The sequence below is a fragment of the Camelus ferus genome, chromosome 15 (assembly GCF_009834535.1).
Source record: "Camelus ferus isolate YT-003-E chromosome 15, BCGSAC_Cfer_1.0, whole genome shotgun sequence".
Taxonomy (NCBI): Eukaryota; Metazoa; Chordata; class Mammalia; order Artiodactyla; family Camelidae; genus Camelus; species Camelus ferus.
In genome coordinates this window covers 11027616-11055205 of record NC_045710.1, presented here as the reverse complement: position 1 = coordinate 11055205, position 27590 = coordinate 11027616, and the positions used below count along the sequence as shown (strand labels likewise).

Below are 27590 nucleotides of genomic sequence, written 5' to 3'. Positions count from 1 at the left end.
TTCAGTTGTGAAAATAATATCTTGATCTCTGCCTTGCAGTGAGAGAAGTGTGCTATTTCTTGAGGTCCCTCCAGCCCTCCACAGCCTGGGTCTCCATTGCAGAAACCCATATCCTCAACTCCCAAATAATTCTTTGACTTGGTTTTGCACCGAACTCCCTGATGCAGGAGCAGCAACCGTGAGAGGTGAGGGCAGAGAGGACCTGGGAGGGTAGAGGTGTGGGCAGAGGCAGGTCATTCTCTCCCCTTGGTTCCAGGAAGGTTTCCCTTCTTCAGGACATTCCTTCCTCTGCGGAAGCTCACCTGGAGCACATAAACACCCTCTTCTACAGTCTATTTCTAACTGTTAAGTGGAGGAAAACATTTTACTTTGCTGAGGTTTTTTTCTTACCTAGACCGTCCTCCATCACAGCTCTCAAAAGGCTGCCATACAATTTTTCCAGTCTGACAGGCACTTCACAATTTCCCCGAGCACTTAAGCGAGTTTACTTCCTTTACCTCTTTCATTTTCGAAAGAGTAATTGGAATGAGTCAGGCTCTCCTGCTGCCTCCAATTTGCCAAGCATCCTCTTTGAGGAGGACTTAGACAGGTACTGTTTAGAACTTATTACATATTTGTAATCAGGGGCAGAAAGACAAGCTTAGAGCTGACATTTCCAGTTTTAATTTTGAGTCATTTTGCCTTGTTAACTCAGATTGAATTCAGAGTTTCATCAGGGCTAAGTCCTTCATTGTCCTTCCGATTTCATGCAGGATTGATTCCCAACTATTGTCCTAATTGAGCCCAATTTTCTCTTACAAACTTATCCCCCACAATCATGTGCTTTCATTGTTGCTGAGATCACTTTCAAATTCTTCCCTCTATACTTTTCCTTATGTGCTTCCCCTTTGAGAATCTTATTGTCTTTTTTCTGCTGATCCACCCTTCAAAGGCCATTTCAATTCCTATTTCCTCCAACAGGATGTACATCTTGCCTGATAAACACCTATAATATTTAGATGAATCACTCATTTTTTGATCTGCAAATACTTCCTCATGGCTTATTTGGTTTTATTGGTTACTAATACTAGCCCATATATAAAACCTTGAGATTCCTGTTCTTCAGGGAGCTCATAGAATTATCAGGGAAATGGAAAAGCAACAGATAAATTACTTAACATTGTGGTAAATATGTGTTGATCATAGAGGCAAATATAGGGGTCTTGGTGGGTACAGGTGAGAGGTATTTACCCCAGGTTAGGGGTAAGGAAAGGCTTCCTGCACTGAGTATCAAGAAGCTAGGTGCTGTTGACTAGGTAGCTCATAGTGCAGTCCACCCAGACAGAACAGCATGTACAAAGACCTAGAAGGATGAGCAGGTCTGCCACATTTGGAGATCTGCAAGCAGGAACAAATGGTCTGGCGGAGGCATTTGGCAGAGCTGGGGAGAGCAGTCTTGGTTACTTAGGAGCCAGAGTGTGAATGGCCTTGCAGGCTAAGGTGCAGAGCTCAGTATATGCTTCAAGCACTGGGGTATGATGGAAGACTCTTCATTAGGTTACAGTTCTCATGATCAGAGACTCTAGAAAAAGCATTTTCAAAGCACTGTGTTTGATGACTCACAGGTAGACAGAACTGATTTTTCCTTACTAATCAGGGGATTGTAACAAGGACCCAGACGCACAATGAAGAAAGCACAGATTGCTTGAAGCCTTTGATTATTTCTTAACGTGAATATTCTCTCCCGAATGGCTTCACTAAGTTCCACAAGGGCAAGAATCAGGCCTGACTGACTTCTGCTTCCTCTCACTTGCTGGAATGTGCTCAGCAGAGCAGAGGCACATAGCAGGTACACAGTCAAGCACCCACCCTTTATCTTCTTCCCTCCTACTTTTCCATCAGAGGTGGGACCTACATGTCAGATCCACCATGAGTCCACTGGATGTTCCAGAGTGAATTTCCCTGTCTCATTGCCCCCTGCTCCCACCACACAGAAAACCATACCCCTAAATTCTGTGTTTCTCATTGTCCCGCTTTTCTTTATACTTTGTGCACATCAGGATGCATTCTTGAGCAATGTATTCTTGAATTCTGTGTGTTTCCGAACTTCATAAAACCCGATTCGTATCGTATGCATTCTTCTAAGACTGCTTTATTATTTTGTTTCTGAGATGCACCCATACTGATACACCCATTTTCACTGTCCTATACCATTAATTGAGAACATCTCAGTGTGTTTATCCATTGCTCTAATGGTAGACAGCTGGGTTCTTTTTCTCCATCGCAATGTGGCTGTTATGAACTTTCTTTTGTATATTTCCCAATGGATTTACTGCTAGTTGATTTTGTGAATGGAATAAAAAATTATAAACTTCCAATTTTGACTGATCTTAATATTGCAAATGAACGTAGCAATTGTAGAGATGAGAAGTTTTTTACATACGTGGAAAATGGAAAGGCAATTGAGATTTCCTTTCTCCATAAAAAAAAAAAATAGGTAGAACGAATACAATGTTTGCATTTCTGTGATCAAAAAAATACAACAAACCTATACTACTGTTAGAAATTAGCCTGATGGAGCAAAGGTCTTTGAAGATTAAATATTGCCTCTGATTGTTTTGCTTACATATCTTTATCTTGTATTTGTAGATAATTAACGAGAAGAAATGAGACCCTCAGAGAGTTATAGCTGCCTGACTATAAAGCTGTAAATGCAACTATTCTCTCAAAAGGTAAGAAGCAATTATTCCAAGCAACTGAATTTTCTTACATAAGCTCTAATTCATCATCCTTGTGTTAACTTTAAATGCTGTTTTTTGTTAATCAAAGAGCATTTTGACTGGCTCTCATCTACAGCTGTGGTCATTAACGCTGACCCTGCTGGCTCTGATCCAAACAAGGTGAGGCTCTTGTCAAGTGATCTGGGGCAAGGTAATCCATCTGAGCCTCAGATTCCTTTCAACTGGGTATTATAACCTCAACAGTACATTTGTTAAATAACTGAGAGGTCAAGTGATGTCAAGCATGCGGAAGTGCTTTGTGATTAGTAAAATTCTGGACAAATGTAATAGATGATGATGAGGAGGAGGACAAGGAGGAGGAGGGGAGAACAAAGATTATGCCACTCCTGTGCCTACCTAGATAGACCGCTGAAAGACATGAAGGTTCTCGTTGGGAATCAGGGTGAATATTAGGGTTCAGTCTGAGTCTTTGAATTTGATGCTCTGCTAGATGTGTCAGTCTGTGAGTCATACTGCTATGGATGGAAATGTGTCCCTCCAGAGTTCTTATATTGACATCCTAGCCCTCAATACCTCAGAATGTGACCTTATTTGGAAATAAGGTCATTGCAGATGTAATTAGTTAAGTTAAAATATGGTCATGCTGGAGTAGGGTGGACCCCTAATCTGATATGACAGGTGCCCTTATGAAAAGCAAAACTTTAGATGCACAGACAATACACATGCACACACACACACACACACACACACACACACACACACACACACACACACACACACACAGAGGAAAGATCCCATGTGAAGGTGAAGTCAGAGATTGAGGTGATGGCCCTATAAACCAAGGAATGTGAAAGATTGCCAGGAAACCACCAGAAACTAGGAGAGAGGCAAGAATCAGTCTCCCTCACAGCCCTCAGATGAAAGCAAGCTGCCCACACCCTGTCCCCTGTCCTCTGTCCTCCAGAAATGTGAGGCAGCACGTTTCTGTGGCTGAAGCCACTCAGTTTGAGGACCTTCATTGCAGCAGCCTTAGCAAACTGATAGGCACACACCCCTGCTTACAGCATTTTATTATTAAGGAAAATTGTTGCAGTATTTGATCAGATTTATAAACACCTTTCACAGTGACAGAATTGATGAGCAGCACAAATGTCAGGAAGCCCACTGTTACCATATTTACATGTAGAGAATATTCACTGGTGACTAATATGCATAAAAATTAGTTAACCTTATCAATGTGCAAATAATTTGAGGAGAAAATGTTTTCCAAGCAGCAAAGACTATTTGATATAATATACTCAGTGCTGCTGAGTACTCAACGAGATGTGTGCTTATATCCTATTTGATGAATAGAAGGTGGTAAATTTTTTTCTTGAAATCAAGTTGGTAAGACATATGAAGTACGATAAAATGCAATTTTCAGATTCTGGTAGTCTGCATTAAAAATAAACTATGACATTCAGATGTGGAATTCTGGATAAAGGATTTTTATTCCAGTGTTATTTCTGTCCATATAACACAGGATGAAAGTAATGGCCCAAATAACATGACAATGGTTAAACCAATTATAACAGAGTTTAATTTTAATTATTTTTAATAATATTTAAAATATCCATTTGAGTGACAAATACAGAATGTATATGTAGTGGGGATTCTCAAAGTCTATTGCAGATAATACTGGGGATCCCCTAGACTCTTTTAGGGCATCTGTGAAGTTAAGACTATTTTCGTAATAATGATAAGATAGCATTTGGCATTCCACTCTCCTCTCATGAATGTACAGTGGAGTTTTCCAGAGGATATAGGACACATTACAATTATCCAAAAAAGGCTAGTAAAATATCCATCCCTTTTCCAATTTCATATCTGAATGAGCCTGCAGGGTTTTTTTTTTTTCCATATGCTCCACCTAAAACAATATATCACGACAGGTTGAATGCAGAAGCAGGTGTGAGAATCCAGCTGTTTTCAATTAAGTCAGACATTAAAAAAATTCGTAAAATGATGCCATTCTTTCCACAAAATTTTTGACTTGAAAAATATAATTATTTTTACTAAATATGGCATTTGTGCTAACTAACATGGCACGAATTTATTATTGGAATTTTAAACAAATAAATAAGCACATGAATTTAATCTTCTACAAGTTTAATATCCAATGGTAAATACCAGTAACAAGATGCATAAACAAAATACTTCGGAATCTTCGGTAATTTTTTAAGATGTAAAGGGTTTCTGAGGTCAAAGAGCTTGGGAACCTCTCATCTGGAAAACATTATTTCAACTATACAAAAAAGAGCTGGAGGGGATTTGCCAACTTGTTTGGACTATGCTGAATTGCTAAGAGTGATTATCTGTGGATGAAGGGTTTGAGGGTCATTGTTATTTTAACATCTTTATTATCTTTACTTCTCTGAGTTTCCAAAATTTTTCACTTTATGTGCATTTCTTTTCTGTCAGATGGAGAGTATTTTTTTTTTTAATGTGCACTTTCTGTTCTTCACCTTTAAAAAAAAAATCTTTCTGCCCTTAGGCCATCATTTAGAACCTAAAACTGTAAAGTGTCTCTTAATTACACTTGCATAGAGTCTCAGCTCGTAAAATTCTGCCAAATTTAAGACAAATTAACCACAAGCTATATGGAGGTAGAATTTACAAATGCAATTTGCAAAGCACAAAAAGTTCCAGAGAAATAGCCTTTGAAACACTAGTCCGCAGAGGAGGTATCTTCCAGGAGATAATTGTGCCAAGGCTGAGATTAAGACAGTCACTCTTTATTTATTTATAGATTCTATTGCCATAGAACCTTGAAGTCATCAATGATCTGAAAATTCTTATCCATTTCAAAAGCTCACCAATACAGGAAGGCTTCCAAGTTCACCATCTATGCTCCCAATGACCAAAGGTTTTGGCTAATACATTGCACTCTTAAATAGTTCTGTTTGTTTGAAAACACAATCTACCTGAGTTATGGTCCTCTTAATGTCTACAAATCAGAACTAGATATGTGATCTTGGGCTGGTTTCATAAACAAAACATCATGTTATTAATATGTCATAAGATTAATAGCATGTGTTCTCACTGAGTTGTTGTGAGGATTACATAACATATGAAAATAAACATAGCAGTACCTGACATAAATTGATGCATAATTTATGCACAATGCCTGTTGTTATTTTTATATTTCCAAATACTCCCAAACTGTATTGGGGACAGCCAAAAATGGCCCCTCACTCTCTTAGGAAAATTCTAGGATCTGCTCGCCTCTGTAAAACCAATCCATTGCTCTATGTCCAGTTTTTAAATCCTCCAGAAAACCTTCCCAGCCTACCTAGGATTTCTTCCCTGGTTCCCAGAACTTCTAGAGCATATATTGCCTGAGGTACCTTCTGCTGCTCATGTGCATCTGTATCGAAATCTTCTTAACAGTCTGGACAGGATCTTCTGTTTCCTTTGTTTTCTCCCACTTAATGCAAAGCACAGCCTTTCTGTGGATTGATTGGTTCCTGATACATCATCTCTCTCATGCTTTTGCTCAACATTTCTTCTCTAGAGTGTTTTGGGATTATTTTAGGCTCCGTGTTTGTCTCTTGTGGAATAATTATTACACTAAATTAGACTCCTTTTCTTTCACTAAATCATCATGACTCCCAGAGTCCTGGGAGTTAACATGAATTAAAATAGAGATGTTTATCTGCTTGAATCCTAACAAATTTGATAAGCAATTTGGCAAATTTCTTTATTCTTTGGAATTAAGCAATGTCTGTGATCAATTCTCACCCAGACAGGTTTTCATAAATATTTTATAAGCTCCCAAATGCCAATAACTTCCGAAATCCCTTGCCATTAATTTCACCCTTCTCCCAGCAGAAGACTGTAACTACCAAGAACCTTATGGAGAGTAGAAAGGAGTGAGCACTTTATCAGGATAGGACATGTTACTATGATGGTTTTCGCTCTAATTCTGAAAACCTGGAGATTCCCAATAGGCCAAGACTCAGTTCCACAGTACCCTAAGCCAAAACTCAAAATTCCTAAAGATATCTAAGACAGATAGATACACTTTCCCTATTTTCCTTCCCTCTAGCTTACTCTAAAGGGTGCTCTACTGAAGGAATGTTAAAAAAAAAAAAAAAAGGAGAAGAGAAGAAAAAGAAACCATTAAGCAGAGGCTATAAAAAATGCATCTCACACATTTTGTTTTGAAGAGTTTGGGAGGAGAGTAGCAAATATAAAATTTTCAGCTGAGTTTATACTGAATCTATTTTGAACGAGGACTCTGTATGAGTATGGAAATTAGATCTCAACATCATGAGATGGCATACGAATGTTTCTTGAACAGTTCCGGATACACAATAGTCAAGATGAATGCTGCCATCCATCCTTTTCCCCTCTCTCCTGCATGCTGTATAAAACCTGAACTATTTTTATAACTGCATTTTATAGTACAGAACATGACAGCGTCTATTCAAATGGAAAAATGTTGCTTATACTCTCCTGCACACATCAGTCTCCCACATTTACTCAGCAGAATGGGAGTTGTAATATGACAATCAAAAGCATTGTTGTTTGCATAGTCTTGTCTTACTGCTAGCAACTCTATTACTTTGTAAAGTATTGGGCAAACTCTTTCTGAAAGTTTTATTTTCCTAAGTTCTGGTCTTACAAAGTCAGATCTCATAGATTGTGGCCACCAGTCTACATCTTCCTCCCTGCCATTATTCCCTCCATTCCCTCAACTTCTGTTGTCACAAGAGGTTATCCCACTGACTACTCCCAGGGATTCTGACTTAACTGGTCTGGAGTGTGGCCTGAGTATTGGGTTTTTTAAAAGCTTCTCCAGATAATTCTAACGTGAGGAAAGTCAGCATTCCTCTATGGGATTTGCATACTTCTTTAAATACTTTTCAATGAAGTCATGTTTTGAGTTTGAATAGATCGGCCTTCATTGAGGTTTGGTGTCTATATTGAATAGTATGTTTATGTTAACAACTCAACTAAAGAACATTTAGAATCTACCAATGTATTCTTTAACTGCATATGTCTATCTTATACTAAAATAAGCATGTATGTTGAAAATCACAAGATACTGATTTTGAGTTCAAATGAATTTAGAATTTGTTGAAACTTTTTTATGTTTTTCTGAAAACCCTGCTAAAGTTTCAGTGTAAATTTTGTTTTGAAAAAGGTTAAAATCTATGAAGAAGGATTTTTTTAAAAAAAACTGGGTAATGGTTTATATCTTGAACCAAAATTTGTGAATTAGAGTGGTTGCTAAGTGTCTCAGTTAGTTTATGCCACATAATAAATTGTCCCAAAATGTAATGGCTAAAAAAAAAATGCTACCCCACTAAAATGGGTCAAGATTATGCAACTTATTCTCAAGAAGATGACTTCTTCAGTGACTTCTTCAGTCAACATCAGATGAAGAAATTGCCTTGAATTCTTCATCTGAGCTTCACAAGTCTTATATCATCTGTTACATCAAAGATTGTACTAATCTTTTTATTAATGCTTTTACATTAATCATAAAGTGATGGCACAAGTCCTTTTTAAATGTTATATCTTCTCACCTAGCCTTCTTTTCAAACTTCAAAGGGATCTATTATGTATTTATGCTGTATTTGTGGCCTGTGCTTTCCTTCATGTCTGTTTGCACACGTGTGTTACACGTGTATGCTTATATTTGTCTTATATATATGCATATGTATACATATATGTGATTTTCGTTTTCAGTGTGTTTCATACATGTGTGCACATTGTGCATCTACATGTGTATATATGTGTATATACACATATATGAATATATGTGTGTAATATATAAATACATGTGCATATATTCTTATGTGTCCATGTATTCCTGTGGGCTTGCCATGCGAAAGTGAGATGCTTGAGTTTCCTTCTCCTTGGTAACCAGAGAGTTCGCTCTGTTTCTTTTGTTACATAAGCTGGATAAGTTGAAACTTAAGGGTTTTAATCAGGAAGAAATGGATTTTACAGTCTCACACTGTATCTGTTATTTCTTCCTCACTGGTCAACAAATCGACTGACGTGAGTTTCACTGATGAATCATTGCACTGAGAACAGCAATGACGTGAGGCTATTTAATTGAAGTAACTTCGGGAAAAGGCATTATATTTTAAAAATTTGCTTAGGATTATTGATAAAAAAGATTTGTTCGTTCTTTGTTCTCTCAGAGTCTCAGGTGTATTTGGTCATAATGACCAGATTTATCTACAGAAACTATTGAATTTCATGCCGAGTTCACACACAACAAAAAAAAATAGGGATGGCTGTGTTGAGATGGAGGGTAGGAAGGATCCTGGCAGGCTGTACCGTCTCCCAGGGCTCAGCAGCTGTCTGTCCTGTTTTTTGGTAGCAAAATCCAATTTCGACTCTCCCCACGTGGGCTCAGAGACAGCAGAGGTCCACACTAGCTCCCCAAATTTTGGCTTCCTCATTTGTGAAACGTGACCAAACACATTAATCTCAGTGGCAGGCAGGAGACTGGAAGGATATTGGATGAGGATGAACAAACTGTAATCATCAAACAAACTGCCACATCAGGTGCCAGATCAGGATCGGAGATAGACCCTGGGTTAAGGAACAAGAATGTGAATAAACTGCATCTTGGAAGAAGCTCTCAGGTTTTGAAATGATATATATCTGGAAGGCTTCTGAAGGAGTTTTTTGTTGGAACACAACTCATAACAATCAACCATCCTACGATAACTACAGGGGCTCTCTTCTCTGTGGTCCAAGGATGAAATTTAAGCCTTTAGTTTGTTATTTGAAGCCCTTGATTATTAAACTTCAGATTCTCTTTGTAATGTGGTTACTTGTACTTGCTTTCTCAGTGACCCCCCAGATCGTCTACTGCCCCCTAAATCTGCCTTTAGAAATCACTTTATCAAATGTCTTCTCCGATTCCCTGGGCTGGATGTGTGATCTCTCTCTCTCTTTCTCTCCTCTAGAGAGTTTTATTTGTATTCTTCTCATGGTGCTTCCTCCTTATTTCTGTTTTGGATTACAATCACATGGCTGCATGCTTGATCTTCTTCACCAGACTCTAATAAAAAGACAGGGTCTGCTTCATTTGTGTATTCTCACAATACCTAACAGAGACCTTTGCATGCATATAATAGGTAAACAATTATTATCTGATAAATAAATGAGTAAATGAATGCAAGACATCCAATGATTTTATTTCAAAATGCTACTCTAACGTGAACTTAGTATCACAACACCTCAGTTCACTTACCTCTACAGTAAAAAGTTAGCACCATCTTCAGAGGAGTGATGTAACTAAATACAGATGCTTTTACAAGCAAATTCTACCAAATATTAAAGGCCTGACCATTTCAATCTTACTCAAAATGCTTCAGAGCAGGCTTTCTCAACCTTGGCACTATTCTTCATGGTGGGGGCTGCCCTGTGCGGTGTAAGATGTCTAACAGGATTGCTGGCCTCCACCCGCTAGATGCCAGTAGCATCTGCACCTCGGGTCATGACAATAAAAATATTCCCCAGATGCTACTGAATGTCCCCTGGGAAGCAAATGCCCTACAGTTGACAAACTAGGGAAAAAGTAATAATTCCAAATCTAACAGTGGAAACAAATAAAAGGTTTCCCCTTACCAGTGGGTGCCTAACGAGTGACTTCTACCATTGAAATCTTCTGAAATTTTTGCAGTTCTAGGAGAGAGTCATCATTATGATTGCAGAAATGTGGTTGTCTTCCAGAAGTTTTACTTTTCCTTCCATATAAAATAAGCCTAACATCACTCATTCATCACTGAATCTCCCTCAGCGGCTGACATGCTGTCACCAGCTCCTTTCTGCTCCTGTAACAGCCTGAGCTGCCTGGACCTGTTGCAGTACTTACTATATTATGGTACAATCTTATTCTCCGACTGTCTCTCAGCTAGACTGCGTGCTCCTGGAGAGAAGGAATGGTGCATTACTCATCTCTGCATCGCCAGTGTCTGGAAGAATAGTGTTTGACACCAAGCAGACATGAGCGCACTTGTTATATGGGTAAAGGATGAATCGGCAGTCCAGTAAAAATAAAAATCTGTCCAATGGAACTGAATCAAGGGGAACCGCTGAAATTTCTAACTGGAAAACTGGTCTCCTAACTGATGGCCCAGGGATCATTTCCAAAGCTGAAGCCCCTAAATGAACCTAATATTTATTCAGGTAGAATTTTAAGTGCAAGGAGAATGTGGATTATTTTTCTGTGGCATTCAGGCCAACATTTTAATTAGTATTCAAAATGCTGGCCCAACATTATGTTATGTGTGGCACATAAAATGGCACAGCACACATTTTATGTATTTACTATATATATAAGATAATTTTTAAAAATTCTTATCATACAGGAATAATCACTTTGATATATTGGGATATTTCCTTCCAATTTTTCATTCCCATTCTCATGAACATATGTCTAAATAGCTAATTAGATAACTAGATAAAAATAGCTCCCCAAATATGTCCATGTTTATAACCCCCAGAAACTTGACTGTATGACCTTACATGGCAAAAGGGACTTTGCAGATGTGATTAAGAACCTGACTGTGGAAAGATGATCGTGAATTGCATTGTGGGCTCAGAGTAATCACAGTGGTCCTCATAAGAGGATGTGAGTCAGAGAAGGAGACGTGGTGACAGAAGGAGAGGTTGGAATGATGCAAAGGGGGCCATGAGTTAAGGAATGAGGGCAGCATCTAGATGCTGGAAAAGCAAGGGACAGAGTCTCCCTAGAGCCTCCAGAAAAAAAAAAACAAAAAAAAACCAAAATAAACAAAAATAAAAACACAGTCGTGTTGATCTTTTAGACCTCAGACCTCAGGAGCTGTCATATAATAAATTTGTGTTGTTTTAAGCCAGGAGTTTGTGGTAATTTATTACAGCAGCAATAGAAAACTAATAAAGAGAGAAAGTTTATTAGTTTCCTGGGGCTACTGCAACAAATTATCAGAAACCAGGCGGCTTAAGACAATGAAATTTGTTCTCTCACAGTTCTAGAGGCTAGAAATCCAAAATGAGATGTTGACGGGACCATGCTCTTCCCACAGTCTCCAGCGGAGAGTCCTTCTGGTGGTGGCCAGCAATCCTTGGCATTTTTGGGTCTGTAGATTCATCACTCCAATCTCTGCCTTTGTCATTACATGGCAATCTCTGTGTGTGTGTGTGTGTGTGTGTGTGTGTTCAGGTGGCCTTCTTAGAAGGACACCAGTCATTGGATTTAGGGCCCACTCTAATCCAGTATGACCTGAACTTAACTAATTATGTCTGCAAAGGCCCTCTTTCCAAAGAAGCTGCCATTCTAAGTTTGCAGGTAAACATGAACTTTGGGAGGGAACTACTCAATTTAGTATAAATTTATGGATAGGTAGATAGGTAGATTGAAAAACAGAAAGACAGATGATAAATAGATATGTGTATAGATAGATAAATGGACAGAAAGGTAGATAACTGGCCGCTAGCTAGCTAGCTAGATAACACATTCTTTGACAATACCATTTTCATTGTTGCATAATATTTTGTTAAATGCTTATAGAAAAATGTATTTGTTCATTTTGCCATTAGCACATTGTTATATTTACCAAAACACTGATTATTTCACTGTCCTCCTTTCTAAGTGCCACATTCTGTATGGGATACTGACAAATTGGAACTTACTCTGAGAAGGGCAAACCAGAATAGAGAATGAACTCAAAAATTATTTCTCATGAAGGACTGTGGAAGGAACTGGAATGACTAAGCAAGAGAAGAGAAGCCTCAGGACATACATGAGGACATCTTCAAAGACTGGAGGTACTTCTATGTTGAAGAAAAATTAATCTTATTTTCCCCCCCAAGGTGTTGAACTAAGGCAAATTAATTAAAGACCATTGCAAAGAAAAAAGTGCTTCAATACCAGCCTTACCTCTCTGGATTTTCTTCCTCTCTCATCTTTGACCTAAAATATTTCAGTCTTAGTAGTGTTCCAAAGACTTCAAGCAAATGTTTTCTTAACATTCTTGGCAAGAACTATTAATGGTATGAGATTTTTTAAACTGTCAGGAACTGCTAAATGTCTGAGATGTTGCCCTACTTGCAAAATAACAAGTTATCCTTTTACAGCTTCATGGATGCCTTTGGATGATATCAGATTCCTGGGTCAGATACAAAGGCTAGTTTGTTATTCACAGCCATAACAGTAGCCAGAGTGTCATAATTTTCTTGTCGCGGTTCCAAATTGTCATTCTACAAAGTGATGTGAAAAGGGCCAAGTAGTGCCTGCACAGGCAGTGGCACAGCCACCGAGCTTAGGAAGCCCCAATCTTTTATAATGTTCTCAACACAAACCTGCCTGACCTTTGCCCTGGAAAGGTGTGCTGTTGCTCTAGAAACAAAGGTAGACTGCAACAAAAGTTGTCAGTATGGTTGCTCACAAGACATGCAGAAATGCAAGGAACCTGTGGATTATTTGTCTCTCGACAAGATCCATCCCTCTTTCATTTTTGTACAGTCTTACTTTCCAGTTAATTTTCCAGTGAATTCATCACCCCTTCAACTTTGATTAATCTGATCGACAGGGGCTGGGACCAACTCCATTTAATTTGTTTCATAGAGCATTTAGTAAGACTGCTATTAATAGGACTCAGAACAGCAAGATGAGATCAACTTGAAGTGTCAGCCTCGTAAGGTGAAAAGCAGACTGCAGATGAAGATGGAGCTGGAGAGGTAGGCAGGAGGCAGTTAATAAAGGGTTCTGTGCGCTCTGTTATGTGCAGACGTTGTTCTGCTGGCGATGAAGAAGTATTAAAGTGGTTAATGAGAGTGTTATACAGATAACTTGCATATAAAGTAATTCTCCAGGATGGCCAAATGGATAACAACTTGGAGAGGATACTAACCGTCAGAGAGAGACCCTGTTCAAATGACATCTTAATGACGCATTTCACAGACATTTAGGCTTGAAGGGGGTAGATTTTAAACATATTTAGTGGGTAGAATTGAGAAAACTTTTAAGGGAAGGGATTGAGAGAGGAGGAAGTCTTGAGCAGTTTCCATGTTTCTGGCTTTGCTGACAGTGTAGATGGCAGTGACATCCCTGAGAAAGGGAAAACATAGGACAGTGGCTTTGAAGAGGATTGACAAGTTCAAAGCAAGTAGATAAGCATGTGAAGTGTAGTCATCCACTGGTATGTCTAGAAATTACTTAGGTTAAGAATCTGAGGGGTGGGTCAGGTTGAACTCCAGTGCTGGAAAGGTTAATTGGGAATTTACCAGCACATATGTTATAACAAAAATCTGGGGACTGGCTGAGGATGCAATGAGAAAGATAGAAGGGAAGAACCCTGGGGAACATCAGCATATGTGGGATGTGGGTTAGTGGGAGAGGGTTGGGGGGGTGGTTGGAGGAGTCCCTGCAGGACACAGGAGAAAACGTGGGAGGAAGTTCTGCCGTCAAGCCCTGTAGGGGAGAGTCACAGAGAAGGAAGTAACCAGCAGAGGGATGACCTAAGAAGAGGACTGAAAATGTGTATTAGCTTTAGCAAGAAAAAGATCATCGAAGACTCGAAGGAGAGCAGTTCTGTGGCAAAGTGAGAGCCGAAGCTAATCGCAGTGAGCAGTGTCATTACTCAGCACGTGTTGTGTGTGTCCTCCAGCCATTAGGAAAACATCATTGGGGAATCTTGATTCTTTCTAAAAATTAAAGGAAATCATTTGGGCTGAGGCTTCCCGGGGCCTCTGACCTTGTTGAAGGAAGAAGAGCAGGAGCTGTTTGACTCATTCATGTCACATAGTTATTTGGCAAGAATGCAGCGCATTCAATGGGAGGCAGAAGCAGCAGGAAGGTGTCTTCTGGTAATGCAGGTGACAGGGTGGTCAGCTCTTGATGCCCAGTTTGTCAAATCTTATTAAAGAAGGAAAAGAAGATGGCTTAGAAGTCTACAACTGAGTCAGACAACGACACACCTTATGTCAACACAGACGAGCTGGAATAATGAATGCCTTCGCCGATCCCACATCATCCATTTTCTTTTATGTGTAAGCCCTAGAAAAGGATTTCATAGAAGTGTGTCTGGAGGAAGAGAGGAAATGTCACTGCTGCTGAGTTCCATTTGAAATGAGCAGGAGGGAAATACAGACTCAGGTAATTAGGTTTTTAGATCCAGCTCAGACTGTAGCATCTGTTACCCCGCTGTCTTCGGTGTGGTGTGGGGGAAGCAGAGGGTCCAGAGCGCTCCTTCCTGAAGGGGCCAAAGCAGGGCAGAAACAGGCCTTAAGCTGCCCCAGAATTCATTAGTTCTGTACCATCTGCAAGTTAGTTAGCCTCTCTGATCTTCATGGTTTTTGTTTGTATTTTGCTTTTGTTTGTTCAAAGTACTTAGCAATACTTTATCCAAAAATTATTGAAAGGATGAAAATACCCTATAAATATTCAAACACATCTATGAAATGCTTGGAATATTAGACAATGGGCAATTTCTTGATTCCTTCTTTCTTTTCTTCCTCTATCCCTCCCTCCCTCCCTTTCTTCCATCCTTCCTTCCTTCCCTCTTTCCTTTCTTCCTTCCTTCCTTCTTTCTCTCCTTCCTTCTCTTCCTCCCTCTTTTTCTCCCCAGTGAGTGTCTGTCTGACACCTCAGGAATCTAGGTGCCACCCCCAAAATTTACATTATTGGCATACAAATCAGATCCTCCAGATAATGGGTGCTAATTTGGAATTGTTCCTAGAGGCAGGAAGGTCTTCAAAGGCCCTCAGAGGTCCCCTAAGAGGTTAACCCTTACCAGTGACTTGATTACAACAAAACTCCTCCAAGCTAGAAAATGACTCAGTGCCTCTGAGGGCCATATGCACAGTTTCCATCTCATTAACAAAAAGCTTAAACCTTTGAAGGAAAAATAGCTTTTTCCCCAGAAAACATTCTCTTCTCACTCCTGTCCCTGAAATTGGATTGAACATCACCATACAAACTATACACAACATTTTCCAGAGCGAATGACCCTCATCCCCAACCTGGCAGGTTCAGAATTGTCTCCTTTTGCTATTCCAGTGATCTGATATTTTTTGGATCAAGGAGTAAACTGTAACTTGCAGAGTCACAGCTGTTCAATTTTCAGAGAAGACTCCCCAAAAATTTCAGGAAAGGGAAACTAAACATCTCTAGCAAATGAAAATGCATGTCAAAGTCTCTTGATTAGACTCTGAAGGACCATTCAGTGCCTTGCTGAGGGGTCTATTGCTTGAATCTACACTCAGGTCTGAAATAATGTTTACTGATGTCCAAATTCATAGCAGAAAATAAATTGAAAAGTTGCAGTCAAAAGAGAAATTATGGGCACGAGTGTATCAGAAGGAAATGTCAGTGGAAGGAGTGTGAAAGCAAAATATGACCAACATAGGAGACCAAAAGCCACAGCAGATAATGAACACTTTGTGCTGAGTGATCAGCCACACACGTCAGTCACCCCCACGGTCACCACCCAGATGTTGTTCAGCACGAAGGCTGTTCAAGGCAAACGTTGAGAAAAGACCAATGTATAAATGATGCAGCCACCACCATATCAAGATCGAGAACACTCCCATCACCCTGGAGGGTGTTCCTCCCCTGTCTCAAATCCCGACTGCCCTGATGTCCCACTCTGTAGATCGCGTAAATGGAATCACACAATATTGTATGCATTTGTGTTTGGCGTCTTTCATGCAACATCATGTTTTTGAGGTGCGTTCACGTTGTTGTAGGTGTCATGCAGCCTTACTTTTTTTGTTGCTGAATAATTATTTCACTGTATGAATATACTACAGTTTGTTTCTCCATTTTACCTATTGATGACCATTTCTATACAAGACATTTCATGGTCTTACGTTTTATTTCTCTTCGTAAATATCTAGGGGTGAAACTACTGGGTTATATGATCGGTGTCTATTTAACTTTTAAGAAACTACCAGTTTCCAAAGCGATTATACCACTTTACATTCCCACTAGCAAGAGGCGAAAGTTCTCATTCCTTTACATCTTGTCCACACTTAGTATTGTTAATCTCTTTAAATTTTAGCCATTCTAGTGTGCGTGAAGTGATCTCCCATTGCGGTGTTAATTTGCTTTTGCTTTTTGACTGGTGAAAGAGTAGGAGGTTTTCATTTTGATGAAGGTCCAGTTTATCAATTTTTGTTCTTTTATGATTACTGCTTTTTTGCTACCTCAAAGTTGCAAATAATTTTTTCCTCTCTTTCTCTGGAAATTATATACTTTCATTTTTTACATTTAAGTCTATGACCCATTTTCAACTATCACTATTTTTTGGCATGCTGGTCAAGGTTGTTTGTTTATTTATGTCTTCAAGGTAAATATCCAGTTGGTTCTGGACAGGTTTTTGAAAAAAAAAAAAAATGTTCCTTTCCTTATTGAATCAGAGCTCTATTGAAAATCAATTGATGATAGCCTTTTGGCTCTTTTAAATTATAAAATATAGGTATCAGCGTAAACTCATACTATTTTTTCTTCTTACAAAATAATATGTATTTCCTTTGTCAACTGGTAGGGCCTAAAAACAATAACTAACTCTGTAACAGTGAACACCACAATTCAAATATTGGTGTCTAAAAAGCATTTCACACCAAAAGAAACCAGAACGAACCTAGAAGAAAAAAAAAAATACAAGAAGATCCTGGACTACTTGTCTTGCCAGAGAGTACGTGAGCTAAAAAGACAATTCGAGTTGTGTCATGATTACAAAATAGCCAATTTTGAGAGGTTCTATCTGGCCCAAAATGGACTGACTAAGTCAGGTATTATTTATATTCTTGCTTCTCTGTAGGTAATGCGTCTTGTTTCTCTAAATACTTTCAAGATTTTCCTTTTATCAGTTTAACTATGGCATGCTTACATTTGATTTCATTTGTATTTTTCCTGCTTTGAATTCAGTGTAATTCATGGATCTATATGTCAAAAATTTTCATCAAATGGCAGAAAATTTCAGCTATTTTTTTTCCAATGTTTTTTCTGCCCTATTCTCACTGTTCTCCTTTTGGGGCTCCTACACCTGTAATAGACAGTTTATATTGTCCCAGAAATTCCCAAGGGTCTTTTCATTTTTAAAAAAATCAATTTTCTTTTCTTTTAGATTAAGTAATTTCTATTGATCTGTCTTCAAATTCACTGACTCTTCAATCTGCTAAGCCCATCCAGGGTTGTTTTTTCTCCCCCTTATGCTCCTAAATTCAAGAATATTCATTTGGTTCCTTTTAAAATTTTAATTTCTCTGCTGAGATATTTTATCTTTTAATCTTTTATTTATTTTATTAATTATTTTAATTAGTTAAAGCCATATTTTCCTTTTATTGTGTTAATAGCTTTTCCCTATTTGTTCTTTGAACTTTTTATAATAGTTGTTTTAAATACAATATACTAAATCCAACAGCTAGAGCATTTCAGGGTGGATTTTTAGTGACTATTTTTCTTCCCTTGATTATGTGTTAAAATTTTCCATTTCCTTGCATGCCTAGTAATCCTTGGTTGTGTACCAGATTTTTTTGAAAATATGCAGTACAGATTCTGGATTCTGTTATTTTGTTTGTTGAATGTTGAATTTTGTTCTTACTACAACAGTTCAAGTTCTGACTGATGACACTGAACTTGGGTAGACTTGGTTTTATGCTCTGTTAGACAAAATCTGGGGAAGACTCAAGATCTTTCCCAACTTCCTCTAGCTTGGCGGGACTTAATGCTCAAACTCTGCCTTGCCTGTAAATCTCATCAAGGCTTGATTTTAGTTCTTCTAGGTGGTTCTAAAATAAAAGTCTGAAAAATTCTTTTCTCTTGAACATGATTTTTGTTCCTAAGACATGGCCTTTATAATGTCCCAGGTAGATGCATATAGTGCTCATGAGATATAAATAATTTTGTCCATTCTGGTTAAACCAAGACCTCAGTGTTTCCCCAGCCCTGCCAGACCACTAGGCTATTTATTTTACTCTCAAATCCACAGCTGCCACTCTGGCAAATATCACAAAATCTCTCCACGTGCATGGTCAGCCCAACCCTTAGCTAAGGGCTTCTGAGGACCCCTCCCACACACACAGCCTTCTGGCTTAGCCTTCACTCTCTACACCTTCCTCCTCCCCGATCCCCTGCTCTAGAATTATAGCCATTTTAGTTGTCCTGAACTCAGCTCAGTACCTCCTTGGATCAGTGGGAACGCCACGCTCTGCTTGAAGATTGCTCACTATGCAGACAGCCAGGGCAATTACGGGCCTCACTTCATGAGCTTCCCTTTTTTCATGGATTGGAGTGTTACAGTGCCTGCTGGGCAATGCTGAAAAGAGTTGCTTTGTCTGTTTTGTTCAGTTTTATTGTTGTTTACTTGGAAGGACTAGACCAGTAGTGGTTATACCACCATCGTCAGAAGCCAAAGTCGTATGCAATTGCTTTTATTACTGTATCATAAGGATATGTAATCTAAATTTAATTTCTGCTTTCCAGAAATATACACAGGCAAAACATACAGGTACTATTAAGTCCCAAAGGAGTTCTGCACCATTAATAATAATTTTCTCAATAGATTAGGATCATAATAATAAACCATTCACAATAATGATATTTAAACATCATTATTTGTTGGAGGTATTTTTTCAGCAAGATCATAAGTTAATGATGGAAAGAAAAATAATAATTACGTAGCCCTGAGGCCATTACCAAGGGTCTCTGGAGCGTAGCTTTTAGTCAGCTCCTTAAATCCACCTCCATTTTCCCTCCAACAACTAGGACTGGCCCAATCCTGATGGAAGCAGGAGCTGTCTAATTTCAGTGCCCTATTTTCTTGCAAATCAGGTAATATGTATCATTCTTGAAGCTTGGGGATCAGAGAGTTAAGGTTAAGAGAACGTCTCAATCAGCCATTACACTCTCATCTAGTTGGGGAAAATGTCTATGGAGCACCTTTTTAATGTGCAAATATGAGAAAGGAGAAAATCTTCAGAAGAAAGGGAAGAAAGAAGGAAGAAGAAGAAGGAAGGGAGGGAAGGAAGGAGGAGGAAAAAAGGGAAGCAAATAAAAGGGAAATAGAAAAGAAAAAGGAAAAAGAAAGAGAAAGAAAAATGGATCCCTGTTCTGAAAGATTTTGCTGATAAATAATTTCAGAACACCTAAATTGTAATGTCTTGTGGTAAGACTGATTACAAGGATAGAAGTGAAGTACCAAGGAAGTTGGGGAGAAAAGCTGCCAACTGCCTTACAAAGGAGAAGGCACACAGATAAAAGCAATACTTAAAAAGATATGCGTGCAATGGGTGCAAATTTCACAGTTAAAATTTCTCACTGCTAAATATATTCCTTGCTTTATTTCTCTATAACTAAACTTAATTTATCTCAGGAACCACCATTCCACTTTGGTAGAAGACAACTTAATCTTACTAATTCAAGAAACACTCAATCACTTCTGGCTGAGTATTGAATCTCTTGAGAAACCACTTAGTCAATTCAATATTTTCCTCTTCTTTTCTCCTTTCCAAAGGATGTGCCTCTGGCTGATTTAATTCCTAGGAATTTATTTTTATTTTTGAGCTTAGGTTTAAGTACGGGGTTACTTACTATCCAAGAACGGAGGGGGAGGCATCTGGCTGATAGCTATCAGATAGCTCTGTGTTGTCATCTTCTAAGATGAGCCATCGCCCTTCATCTATCCTTGCATTGTTGACAGAAAAATCTACATTTCCGTTTGTTAACTGGTTACTCTGATCATGCAGGTCATTTTCCATCCCCCTTAACCCTACTCCAGTGTCTGTCCAGGTCTGATAGCTTACCCTTAAAAATTGCTGTATCCTTCCCAGAGCATAGGCACACAAGATTTCGGACATTTGCCTGCCCTGGACCGACTGTACAGTCTGTCGCTGTCTTCAGGCTCATTCTGAAGCAGTGGAGTAGAGTGATTGAGAGTACAGACCCTGGAGTCATCCTTCCTGAGTTTGATTCCCAGCCCCATGAAGATCAGCTGTGTAACCTTGGTCACCCAACCCCTCAGTGTTGCATTTTGATCATCAATGAAACAATGGTAACAGTATTCTTTATTTTATAGAGTTGTTTTGATAATGAAAGAAGGTGATAGATCCAGTGTGCTCAGAACAGAGTCTGCACAGAATGACTATTGCATAAATGTCAATTTTATTATTGTTATTATTCCTGTCATCAGATCACCATCATCACCATCATTATCACCTGAGACATTTCACTCTGTGATTTCTACTCAAGCACCCAGTTGAACCAGGATCTTAAATTATAAGACTTGCAGTATCCCAAAAATATGTCATAGGAAATTAAAAATAACCAAAATTAGTTGGGTAACCAAAAATAGAAACCAGGCCATGTTCCTTTATACTTGGATTTATATCAGAGACTTTTTCAGGCTCATAGCAGCCTTTAAATTATACTTGTGTTCTTCAGATTTGCCCTTTCCCACTATCAGTATTCCTTTAGAGTTAGAAAATTTCTCTTGCAGTATGTGGTATTTTTTTCTTCTAGCTTAACTTATGAGATAAACATGTTCTGGGTCCTAGAGCACTTACCATTTGCCATTAAAAACAAAAACAACAAAATCCACTTTTTCCTTCGAGAAAGCCTGGCTTTTGTATGCTTTGACTTTAAAGACTTGAATTTGCCATGGAACTTAAAGCCTATTTTTGTCAATCAAAGGTTGAGTATCAACTATTTACTTCTCTTTGCATACCTGCTGTATAAATCTGCTCAGATAAGGATGACAGTGACCAGACAGCCAGAGTATCATGTAAAGAAATGAAGGAAAGATTTGTAAAAGGTCATCTGAATATATTGTACTTGCCCCTCCAGACTCACCTTCCAAACTTCTCTGCCTTGCTCTGTGTCTCAGGATGCTGTTTTGTGGGCTGCATCAGTGGGCCCTCTTGCCCTCTGGATTCTAGTTGGGTTTGGCCAGTGGCAAGCATGGCAGTCATAGTACCTGATTTCCTCTCTGTCTGTTCACTACCAGTGAGATGAGACACTTTACTGAAGTCAAATCCTCTCCCACAGGGTGAATGCTCTCTCCCAGTTCTGGTGTCTGTTCCCTCCTCTTTCTCTTTCTGGCTTGGGGTCACAGTAACTGTCCACTCTTGCTAACAGCTAAATACGTCACCACTCCTATTGGTTACCTTTAACCTCTCCACAGTGTTGTAAGTAGCCTCCTTATTAAATACTTCCTAATTACCCCATTCAAATAGGCCCTCTGCTTCCTGCTAGGGTATTGAGTGATCCAAAAGAAAATTGGAAATGTCAGGAAACAAGCAAACAAACCAACTGACCAAAAAGGGGAAACATAATCACAGCTCTCCACTTATTATTCCAAAAAAACAATATTAAGATATTTATCACTTTAGATTTTAGATCAATCTTTAGGTAAGTCACTAAAGACCTTATAATGGCAGCAGAATAAAAGATAATATAACCAGCTATGAAATTTTTAAAGTAAGGGTAATTCACTAGAGATTGAGAGGAAGGAGGAGAGGTAAGGGGAAGCCTAGAACTGCTAATATCCAATCTTAATAGGTAACGAGGGTGAAGTAGTCTCTGTGATTGATGGTGAATGGACTAGAAGTGTGCGCGTACATTATTTAAAGTTATAAAGGTGACTAAAATAGAATTAAAAATAGTGGAATAATGCTTTTCCAAGATGGGAAGAGGGAGGTGGAGAGAGGTATAAGTGAGCAAAATCCTCATTTCTCACAGCAGGAAATCGATAGCTCACATCTAAATATGACAATCAAGAGAGGTTTGACTCTATTGTTTAGAGGTATGGAAATAATGACCAGGACAATGGTGGAAGGAAACAGTACGGAGCAGCTGTGTCTGGAGAACCATGCTGTGGAGGAGGAAGAAATGGGGGAAAAGATTATGGCTTTTCATCTAAGCGCCCCTCTGCTGTTAGGATATGGTTTTTCAAACTGTGTCTGTGCCTTAATTTGACATAAGACATTAACAACCCTGAGGGGATTGTGAAGACCAGGCGTGGAGAGCGCCCACCCTCTTTGGCCAGGGTCTCACCCCAAGTTTGTGAGTCAGGTTGAGGAGAGAGCAAAGCAGAGACTTCTAGCGGCTCCTCTTTCTAGTTCCCAGGGAGGGAGGGTGATTGACTTCAAATCCTGAGACAGCTGGGCCCTGTGAGCTTGTCCTTGTGGCTCCTGGAGCTGGAGAAGGTGAGACTCTGTTCCACTCATGTCTGATGCCTGATGCTGGGGAACATGCATCTCTTTGGCTCCAATGGAATGACAGCATTGGTTTTGTCATTTTTATACACGACTGAAAAACTGCTTCTCTGCCAGCAGCTCTCCTCCAGTCTCTTTAGGACAGCTATTGTTTCAAAATCCAGTTGGCATTATTGAAACTATGTGAGTGTCTGGTAGGCAAACTCTCTAGGCCCCCTGTCTTCCTCCCGGGGCCTTCAAGGCCAGCTTCTAGAGAACAAAGAAACAGGGACCCTTGGATCTCCAGTCCAGGCTTGGGATGAGAATATGGGTCTCAAATGAGGGTCAGTAAAGACTCAGACTGCTCTGATTTCAGACTCATCAGAGTCTGGAAGTTGCTGGTTTTGGGTTGAGCCTTCCTTCTACAAAAGGGTGAGGGCTCTCATGTGACACACAGGTATGTCAGTAACAACCTAAAGCCAGCTTTTGCTTGAATCTCCTCATTTCCCAGTGGAAAACAGCCCATCCTCAGCCCATCATTCAGGGTCATTAGTAACATGGCCCCAGCCCTAATTCCACCCTCTTGTATATTTAACTTCTTACTCACAGAATACACTCCTTTTCCCCAACAAACGTCTCATGCTTTCCCAAGTTCGTGGCTTTGTGCCATTTGTTTTATCTGCAATGTCTTCAGCTGAGACACAGCCTCCTCTTCCTTCAAGGATTAGCTAATAAGCCAGTCCCCCAGTGAGGCTTTTTTGATGCTCACAGAAAGTTGTCCCCCCACCTCTGGCTCCCACAGATCTTCAGCTGTCTCTTTCTCTCTTGTGGGTTGCTGGTTTTTCTTTATATTCTAGCGGCTCTTTGTGTGGCATATCTTTGTGTGGACTACTCTCAATGCACCTTGAAGACATTCCCTTTAACAAAGTCTGCTCTACATCAATAAAAATATTTGTATCTATGAATTTTTGGCATTATTCATTATAACTTTCTCACATACCTGGTCCCAGTTCAAACCTAGAATCTTTAATCCAGTGATCCTTTGGAGTGAGCAGGTGAACAACTCAAGTTGGGGCAGAAATTGTACCCAATTTTATTGATGTTTATTATAAGCTGTGTTGGGCCACATCGTGTACGATTACTGGGTTCAAGGAGCTCTTGAATTGTGCTCAAATTGTGCTTTAATCTAATCAGTTGGTGCCATTAAATACTTTACCCTCCTTTACAGCAGCTTCTTTTTACATTTGTTTTCCAGTTTTGACTGCATGTTTTAGACTTGTTAATCATCTCTTTTTCACTTAGGTCTTAATATTTTGTAATTTCTGTTTTATTTCTTAACCAAATCATTATTTAGGAATGGGTCTTTTTGAGAAACTTTTAAGTTTTGTAGCAATGTTCAAAAATAAAAGAAGAAAGAGAGAGAAAAGGAGAGAAAAGAAAGAAAGAAATCAGAGATGATTGGATGCACATTCTAAGAGTTGCTGTATACATAGCATGTCTTTTAATTATAAAATTAATGCTCCCCTCAAATGCCTCTCACCCTCACCTTTTTTAAATTGAAATTTAGTTGATTTACAATGTTGTGTTAGTTTCTGATGTACAGCATAGTGATTCAGTTTTTTATATATATATTTATATATATTTTTCACTGTAGACAATTACAAGGTATGGAATACAGTTCCCTGTGCTATATAGTAGGACCTTGTTGTTTATCTGATATATAGTAGTTTGTATCTGGTCATCTCAAACTTCCAGTTATCCTTCCTCCCCCTTCCCCTTTGGTAACTAAGTTTTTTTTTTCCCCTGTGTCTGGGACTCTGTTTCTGTTTTGTAAATAAGTTCATTAGTGTCATTTTTTAGATTCCACATATAAATGATATCATATGACATTTGTCTCTCTCTGACCTACTTCACTTAGTATGATAATCTCTGGTTCCATCCATATTGCTGCAAATGGCATTATTTCATTTTTTTATGGCTCAGTAGTAATCTACTGCCTGTGTGTGTGTGTGTGTGTGTGTGTGTGTGTGTGTGTATATATTATATATATATATGAAATATATATATCACATCACAACTTCTATATCCAGTCACCTGTCGATAGACATCCATTTTCATTTTTTCTCACCGCCTCAGCCCAGACCATTAGCTTCAGTGCTCAGCATTCTTTTTGCCAGTTCCCTTCACACCTGTTCCACCCCACTCTTCACAGCTTGGTTCTGCTTCTCTCCACAGAGGCACGAGCACCTGAAGACTCCCACTCAAATAATTTGGAAAGATTGGAGTATTAAAAGAACGTGTTCCATTTGAGCTCAGGGTGTTCTCTAGTTTTGTTGTTTTTTCCCCTTTACAGGAGGCAGGTCCTGGTCGTCCTGACCATTTCTGTGATTCTTTGAAACAGTCACCTCTTGCTCCTGTTGCGGAGGACTCTAAAGGGCTGCCAAATGTGTCTTTTTATGGTGTTTGTCTTACCACCCCTCAGGCTGTGGCAACCAGTCACCTTTCTCACTTGTTGATATCCTGCTCCTTTCTTATCACAGGCTCTGCCTGAGTCCCGACTCTGCTCCAGCTCTCACTCACAATTTCATGTTTGCCTCTTTAGATCTGGAGCTTGCATCTTGTCTTTCTCATATTTACTCCTAGTCCTCGCTCAGAGGCTATGACTTGGCTTCACCTCATGGGTTCTCCCAGGTTGGGTACATCTAGTGATTGCTAGCGGCAGCTTTATTGGCTAGTTGACTCATATCCATTCCCAAAGCCCTTATCCTTTTTCACCTTTGCCTTACGAGCTAGACATTCTAACTATGCACTTTCCAGTTGCATGCGGAGAGATGTATGGACACATGGTAGCAACTTTTGATGATAAGGAGACAAACTAACATGCAAAGGATGTCAGAGCAAAAGAGGGTCCAGGTCCTTGATGAAATCACTCAGAGTCTCCACCAGCCCGCACTGTCCACCTGTAGAATTCTAATTCTGTGAGCAAAGAGAGGGATTGTTCGTTAAAGCGACTGTCAGTGATGTGTGACTGTGGCTGACATCAGGCCTGATAATGACCCCACCTTAGCCCTAGAGAGCTCTAAGACACACTGAGAAAGGCGATCTAGAGATTTTTCCCAGAAGGTGGCAGTGACAGTGGTCCTTCTCTCTCAGCCCCATCCTCATCCTGCTTGGTTCATGATGAAAGTCAGCTCATTCAATATATTCTTCCATCTAAGATCCTTGGAGTTAGACTGAGGACAGTTTTGTCTGGCCTACAAGTGAACCAAAGGAACCTTAAAGGAACAAGAGAGCTTGCTCAGACAGCATGAGATGAACATAGGTGGTCGTTGCAGTCCAGTGTTCCTCCCGCTTCTGCCTCCGGTATCTGGGGCTGTTCTCCGTGTGCCAAGTCTCCCCAATCCTGGGGCCCCTCCCCCATGGTCTCAAGGCAGCTCTGCGCCGTCCTCCAGACATTTTCTACTCCTTCACTTTCATGAGGGCTCCTATCTGGCTTCTTTTCCCCAGATTCCTGGACTTCTTGCCTGTGGCTCAGGACAGAACTCATTTTTGTTCATTCTCTCAATAGCAGAGAATTCATGAATCCTTTCAGAGAAACTAGGAGCCCAGAAAATGAAGTGAGGCACTCATTCAGAAAGAAGTGGCAGCGCTTAAACAGAGTTAATCCCCGCTCCACTCTCCTGTCCCATGAAGACATGAGAATGCTCCCGAAGGACAGAAATAGGGACAGCAGTTGAGGTCCTAACAGTGGCATTTCAGGGCTCAGCAAGCCAGTGGGGAGAGGATTTCTGCAGGCTGGTAACCTCAGGACTATGAATCCAAGAAACTATCAGAAGATGACAAGACCCTCATGGGTCAGTGGACACCGTCACCTTATTGTTCAGATGGGACTACTAGACCCAGAAGAAGGCAATTAAATGCAAGGGCCATCAATGAGTTATCCGGGAAGCCAGAAATAGACCATAGATCACTGAACATAGAGATCTGGAGCTCTCTTTGTAATTTCATTCTTACCCACCTTATGGGAAGGAGGAGGAAAAATAGAATGGAGGAGACAGGAACAGAAGCCAGACTTCTTTGAATAGATCTATTTTTGTTGATTTGATTTTGAAGCAACGAAACTATTTTATATAATAATAAAATGTCAAAGTCATAAAATACTATACCTACATTTTAACAAATAAATAAATGAACCAAATATGACTCCGATTAGTAGAAAAATATCAAATAAAAAAGTATTCATGCAACTTTAAAACATAAGAATTTGTCAATATGTACCTAGTGGGATATGTCCTAAATGGATTAAAAAAAAATCTGCAAAAAATTTAAAAATTTTTTAGTAACCGTATTGTTAATGGTAGTATTATTCTTATTTCTCTTTGTAAAACTATTTGGCTAATAATGAAAAAAGAATAATGGAATTAAGAGTTAAAGTATTACTATTTTACAACCCATAATTAATTAATCTAGGCATTATTCATTAAAGTAACTAACATAACAAAATGGTCATGATATTATGTGCCTCCTGATAGAAACACAACACCTCCTATGAGTCTTCAAAAAATTAAAGTTTAAGTCTCAATATCAAGCCTCTAGGCTCAACTACAGATTTATGGAAAAGTCAGGAAATTGAGACCTATGTTTAACAGACCACAGGGTACAATCAACAAAACCCAATCA

At 39.3% G+C, this 27590-nt stretch overlaps 1 long non-coding RNA gene across 1 annotated transcript; it reads left to right on the top strand.

The window, feature by feature from the left end:
• Positions 1-108: 108 nt before the first annotated feature.
• On the top strand, positions 109-12381 carry LOC116668842. Its single transcript, XR_004326036.1, has 3 exons — positions 109-185; positions 2629-2711; positions 12368-12381. It is a non-coding gene; the product is annotated as an uncharacterized LOC116668842 (long non-coding RNA).
• Positions 12382-27590: the final 15209 nt, after the last annotated feature.